Source organism: Lactuca virosa, chromosome 3, assembly GCF_052849685.1.
Source record: "Lactuca virosa cultivar CGN04683 chromosome 3, Lactuca_virosa_CGN04683_v6, whole genome shotgun sequence".
Classification (NCBI taxonomy): domain Eukaryota; kingdom Viridiplantae; phylum Streptophyta; class Magnoliopsida; order Asterales; family Asteraceae; genus Lactuca; species Lactuca virosa.
The window spans coordinates 393735403-393743163 of NC_136428.1; positions in this window are offsets into that span (position 1 = coordinate 393735403).

Genomic DNA, 7761 nt, shown 5'->3' on the forward strand with positions numbered 1-7761 from the left:
CGGATATACAATATGATAATGAAAGACCAAAAACATAAATAGATAAACATATTTAAGAAAGAACAATCTTAGATATATTAAGAATTTTTCAGCAAGATAGCATGAAAGGTGTAAGGATAACCACAACCCGGTTCCCCTTTTAAAGACACAAAAGGATGGCACATCTTGTAAACAAGTACAAGTTATCCATACTGATATGACTAAGTAAACTAGTCATTAACGATCAATTATTACAACCCAATAGTTATTAACTCCTAACACAAACAGATAAAACAGAAGTCAACTACGTAAGTTAACAAAACAAACTTTTGATGATTCTTCCTTCTGAACATGCCAAGACTTCAGATCCTCCAACTTTGGTCAGCAACTTGAATGTTGAACTTTGGCGAATGTCACTTTAAGGTTCAGCACATGGTATGGATGTTTTTGGAGGGATTCCTAGGGTTTCCAAAAGCCTCTTGGTAGCATATAAGGAAAGGACTTAAACTCTGATTAAATCTATTATTTAATTATTCAAATTTGGCTTTGTTTGTAGGTTGCCTAAACTATAAATAGGACCTCTTGGCTCATTATTTTTGTGCACAACCTTTCTAAGAGTCTTATGAATCAAAATCTTCATCTCCTTCCTCTCTCTTCTCTTCATTCTAGGGTTTCTAGATTTTAGGTGTGAGCCATTAGAAGCATCATACTTTTTGTGCTAGCTTTTAAAGATCAAGAATGATTCAAAGATATTTTTTACTAGTACAATATCAAGGAATGTCATCTAACCCTAATTAGTTAATTCAATTATACCTAGGGTTCTTCAAAATTTCATAGTATGTTGCTATTAATTGTAAAGATATAGATCCTTAGGTTGCATGTGCGCTTAAGTGTTAAGAGAACTTTTCCAAGCACATTTATTTAGTAACCTTAAAACCCTTCAAGATGGAAGTCCTCTTCCACCTCTTCTCACACTTTCTAATGTTAAATTTTCCTTGTTCTCCCTTGGGAATAACTCATTTGTTATGGAATCTTCCTTAAAAGGAAGTATGTCCTCAATGAGCATATCTTTCAAATCATAATGTGTCAAATTTTGAATAAGTTATTATCCACATGTATATTTATCAAATAAGGCTCTTGCATCATTATGTTTATGTCCTCGATGTTCCAAAGGATTTTTGTGAACATGTGAACATATGAAATGAATTTGCAATTGAGTGAAATGTTTCACCAAAAAGAAAGGCAAGAGTAATTTGAAAATCATCAAAAGTTCTTAATTACATTCGAATTGAAGAAAAAAGTTTTGTATGTAATCAAAGAGAGATACAAAGACAAACTCGAGAATCTCAATGTTTTCCTTGACAAGAGTCTTGCTATAGATCTTATGCTTGGATCTTTCATTAGTTCTTATGATGATTTCAACTTGATTTATCATATGAATAGTATGGAGAAAGACATTGATGGAATTCTTAAACCTTCTTCAAATTGATAAAAAAATGGAAAAGAATTAGATTCCTTATCTAATTCCAGTTATCACCTTTCTGAATGTTGGTGGAATGAAGAATGGTTTTGGCCGGAACTTCCCATTACAAGGGAATGGAATTGGTGTGTCCTCTATTCCATGAAACCATGATTCAAAAGAGGCAAGTTGTAACTAATGTAAATACAAAGTATAGGAAACGAAGTTGCCCTCGGCACTTTAAAGATGTTGGAGATGGTAAAGTCAAATGTTTGAATCTACACCAAGTACTTGAATGATAAAACTCCAAATACATCCAATTTGTGGTACCTTGATGCATGATATGGTGATCACATTTGGATGGAATTATAGGATATAAAGGAAAGAAGGAAGCTAAGCATCAAAAAGGCTAAATCTAATTACGGGAATGGACAAATTTCATATGCCTCGATGATTGAGGTTTTTGAGCTTGTTCTTAGTAGTGGAGTTGATAAATCTAGTTATTTTCTATTAGTGTTCAGAGATATTTAGAAACCAAATTTCATTGTATGCGTTGTATGAACATGAATATCAATTTTCATTTGACAACGTTAATGTGATAATTCTAGTTTATAAAGATGATGGTTTTATGTTTAAAACGTCTTCTTGCAATTGGAATTCATGAAATTGTGATTTGTGTTTCTAATAATAGTAAGGTTAACTTTATTATCGATTCCTCTAATAGTTTAGATAAGAACGTGCTTTTGGCATAATCGTCATGGCCACACTTCAAGTTGGATGATGTATACAAATCTTGTTCGTTGGAGAGATGAATAAATCGTCATTCACATGTATATGTGAATGATGTGAAGGATTGTTGGATCTTGTTACACTAATGTGTGTGGACCCTTAAAATCCACCGCAAGGGATGTCAAACAATACTATGTCATATTTATTGATAGTTTCAGTAGATGTGGTTATGTTTATATGATTAAGCATAATTATGACGGCTTGAAAAGCTTCAAAGAGTATCAAAACAAAGTGGGGAATCAAAAAGGCATGAAGATAAAGGATCTCCAATCTAAAAGGAAAGGATAATTCCTTAGTATCGAATTCTACGATCATCATAAAGGTTGTGGAATGGTTTCCATAATTGGCTTCCCAACGGCACCATAATATAATGATTTTGCCAAAGGAGAATCGAATGATATATGGTTCAATCCATGATGAATCATGCTTCGCTACTAATTACATTTTGGTAATATCCACTTAAAATAGTAGAGAATTTTGAACCTTGTAACCAACTAAGTAGGTTTTGAAGACACCTCATGAAATGTGGAGTTGGAAAGTCCCTCACATTTAGATCTGGTGTTGTAAGGTCTTTTGAGAAACTAATGACCAACTTGAATCGAGATCTGAGAAGTGTTATATTGTCAAGTATTCACTTAAGACTTTTAATATTTGTTACTTATAGCTCAAAGGAATGTTCCTTGAGAGAAATAACACACACACACACACATATATATATATATATATATATATATATATATATACACACACACCAAGAAGTTAGTGGGAGTCATATTGACCTTGAATAAATTTGAGATATTGACCTGAGGTTGGAAAACCAGTTGAATCAAATGATAATTCCTTATCTCTTTGCAGATATAGTATAGTTAGACCACCTCCCAAGTTTTATGATTTTCATGTAACTGTGAAAGAAGATATGATGATTAGTGATTAAACATTGATCAATTTGGATAAGTATAATAGCTACTAGGAAGCATTGGTGGGCCCTTGAAGCTGCCAACGAGAAGAGTCTAAGGATAGTGAAATTCTTTCATAAAGGATAATCAAGTATGGGAATGGTTGATCGAAAGCCTAGTCTTATGACAGTGGGTTGCGATTAGATCTCCAGTATGAAGACTAACATGGATAGGAATGTACACACATTCAAATTTAGTATGGTCGAAAAGAGTTTCGCTCAGACTCAAGAAATTGATTATGAGGAAATATTATCACCAATAACTAAGAAAATGTCTAGTTGGTTATTTGTTACCATTTTTGCCTTCTTTGATTATAAGACATGGTAAAGTGGATGTTTAAACGAGTTTCCTTAATAGGAAACTTTTGAGGGGTGTATGGCACATCCTAAAAGGATTTAAACATACAAAGTATCCAAACAAGGTGTGTAAGCTTGAGAAATCTATTCATAGATTTACACAAGAATCGCATAGAAGGAATTTATGCTTCCATGAGAAAGTCAAAGAGTGTTGTTTTCTCGAAGTCCATATGGGTGTTGAGTATATGTAAATGCCAGTGGGAGTGTTGTTGTCTTCCTGGTATTGCATGCTAATGACAATACTACTCATAAGAAACGTTGTCTCTAAGTTTCAAGGCGCAAAAGGTCCATAATTATTTCACTATGATGGTCATGGGAAAGATACATTGATACTTGGTCTTAAGAATTAAAAATATAAAATAAATGTTTAATAGGATTCAGTCAAAGCAAAATGTGTTGAAAGGTTTCAAAAGGATTGTTCATAGCAAGGAGCTGAGTGAATCTCAAAAGTTCTTTATACTAGTCATGAAAATGATAGGATAAGTCTAGTCCCATATGCTTCAGATATAGGATCAATCATGAATGTTATGACTTGTGCTTATTTTGATGTCTCGGATGTTTTGAGCATCATGAGATTGTATCGTAAATTGGCTCGACTGAATCGCTTGACAACTGTCAAGAACATTTTGAGGTATTGAAAGATACTAAGGAATGGTTTCTTATAGACAGTAGAGAACATGATTGAGAAGAATTATAGTAACATAAATTTTAAGGATGACTCTGAGTCATAGTCTAAATGGTCATTCATTTCTAGTGTGATAACAAGAAAGGTTTCATGTAGGAGATGGTGGTAGGCTCAATAATATGAGTCGAATTACTTTACTACAAGTGAAGCATCCAAGGAGCGTACCTAGACTAGAAAACTTCATAGTTGATCTTGGATTTGTTTTTATTAACAAATTACCATTAAAAAAGTTCTCTGAAGGTGCAGTCATGTTGACTAATGATCCTTAAGACCACAGAAGGTCAATACATAGAATGAGGAAAATCCACTACATCCACGAAAAAGATTGAGGATGGAGATCTAGTTGTGAAGCGAATATCCTGTCGATGATTTGTTCATAATAGTGACGACCAAAGGAAAACATGATATGCATGCTCAAAGCATTTGCATGAGAAATGTTGACAAGTTTAGTTGTTAATTCAGTTACCCCCGAAACATTTATACAATAGTTAACTATGTAATTATTATGGCGATTAAATTATGGGGATTTACTTATATTTAAAGAGTATGATACCATAGAACAATTAGTTTATTATTGTGTTTCATTTTTCATGTTACTTCGTGAATATTAATTTATTCGAAATGTCACAGTCAATCATACTTCTGGGAGTAGGTATAGATTTATGGCTATCATGGAATATTTGTAGATTGTCCATGGTTATGTAATTGCTATGGTGATTAAATTATGGGGAATTACTTATATTTAAAGAGTATGATACCATAGAACAATTAATTTATTATTGTGTTTCATGTTACTTCGTGAATATTAATTTATTCGAAATGTCACAGTCAGTCATACTTCTGGGAGTAGGTATTGATTTAAGACTATCATGGAATATTTGTAAATTGTCCATGGTGATTGGATATTGCATAGGGATTGCTGAAATATTTAGGAGGACTTGGAAAATAGGGATTTTAAGTATTGGTTAAACCAGCACTTAAAGATTACTTCATGGATTTAATCACGACTAATTCTAAGATGATAAAATATTTTATTCTTTAAACAGAGATATATAAGTCATAGTTTGCAAGTCTATTATACATTGGTTTGCATCAATGCATCCGTAACTGGATTTCATAATCTTTATTTCCATGTATAACATGACGAGTAAAAGGTATGATTATAAAGTCAAAGTTTATTCGGTTATTTTTCCTTCTAAGGAAAAGCGATATATTTGGGCCCCTCAATGATTTGTTGTCGACATCTGAAGTGTTTGACCGAGCCCGGACTAAATTGATGTATTCAATTAGCAGTTTGAATTCAGTCGTCATAAATCGGAAATCAAGAAACAGAATCTTGGACCACGAGAACAATTCATATCCATGTATTGTGTCTATACGATATCTTGTAGAACGAAGAAATACCAGATCGCTTATCTTAGGGCCAACGTATTTTAATCAGAGTTCAACAATGGTTGTGGAAAACACCATTTACTGGTTATTCATAATATATACTTGCAATTGTAGTTGACAGCTTATCCAAGTGGGAGACTATTGGATTAAGGTGTCTAAGGTCTTAACTAAATTGGCATAATCTTAGTGAATAAAAGTAAAGTCCTTTTTGAGTTTCCCTTATAACCAGAAATAGCTTGAAATGACTTTGTGAGAGAGATAAAATGATTTGTTAATATATTATATGATTAATATATTAATTAGGAGTAGTTGATAATTAATTAATAAATAATTGGAAATTAATTTTGGATTAATTGGAATTAACTAAAGGTGCAATTGGTGAATTGTAACTGTTCAATAGTTGAACAAAAGAAACAATCCTAGAACCCTCCATGAGTATAGACGATTTTGGAGGAGGTTCTAGGGTTTTTGGAAGCCTCTTGGTTGCTGATAAGGAAAGGATCTGAACTAAAGATTAAATCTATTATTTAATTATTTAAATATGGATTTATCTGCAAGTTACATAAACTATAAATAGGACCCTTGGACATCTAATTTTCGTGGCTTATCATACCTAGAAGGTAGAGAACGAAATTCTTTTCCTCTAATTTTCTTGTCTTTCAAGTGTTATAGGGTTTTGGGTGTGAACCATTAGAGGCCACATTATTGGCGCTTACTTTCCATGGAGCATTTGAAGAACTCAAGAGAGTTGGTTGCTATATTCGGTTATCGCAAAAGGTATGTGTTTGTTTCTATGTGATTTAGGTTTTTCAAAGTATGTTGTTATTATGAGAAAAGCCATAGATCTCTAGGTTGCATGTGCTCATAAATTGTTTATGTGAAATTCCGTTGTGCAAATCATGTCTTATTAATTATTATTGTAACCTAGAAAACCTATCACATCCATGATTGCATACTAATATTAATTCTTATTTAACAATTGCACTAACATAATTAATATTATTATAAGGTGCAATACATCATATCTTAACTATATATGCGCTACAATTCTTCTAAACTTGGAACATTTGTGTGCTTAGGATATATAAGGCATCAAGTAAGGGAGGTGTCTTCCTTTCATCTCCTCTTTCGGTTCTGAACTGATATTTGGTCATATATTGCACTTTTATTTCATATGGACAAAGTCAATCTCTTTCTTCATCAACTTCCTGGTCTTCCATATGATAGTTGTGTTGGGTTCCTCGAACAGATGTTTATTCACAGCCACTTTTTGACCCTCAAGCGAATCAATAACAAACAACAAGAACATACTTATATGTCAGTTGATATAAGTTGTCATTAGTAGATGAAAGATATACATATGATTAAATCTTTAGAAAGTTACCGGGTCCATGAAGAAAGGTATTATAGATACAAAAATATTGAAGGTAATCCTCAAGACAATATACAATTTTTCCCTCTTGTCATTACTCAAAATTCAAATAAGGACATGGGGGTGGGGGATGGTAAGATTAGTGCATTACTTACTCTGGAGAGTAGCTTTGATTTTGAAACAATATAGAAAAATACATGGTGAATGTTATGAGGAGACTAATAAATGATTCATGTAATCATTTCACATAAACATTGATATGTTGGTCAAAACTTATCCCTCTCAAAGTCAAATGCTTCGTATGGAAGGCTAATCTTGACCGAATACCTATTTCAGAAGCGCTTATACACAGGGGCATTCCTGTAACTCCAAACTGTCAGCTATGTGGGGGAGTCACCGAATCAACGAATCATCTTCTTTTTTAGTGTAGTTCCGCAAAACAGGTTTGGTACTGGATCCTCAATTGGTGTGTTTTACATGATATACAATTTTAAGGCATCAAGGAATGCATCAAGTTTGGAGCTTCTTGGGGGAAATGTGCAAATACAAGATAGGTGCTTAACGTAATCCTATATTCGACGGTTTGGAACATATGGTTAGCCCGTAACGAGAAAATCTTCCACAAAAAACACCCCTCCCCCATTAAAACGGCGGATTTAATTATTCTACAGACGTTCGAATGGTGTAAGTACAGGGGTAAATCTGGAAAAACATGGACTGATTAGAGTTGTTTCCCATTTTGAATTTCCTTCTTCTTTGCTTTTTCTTTGTCT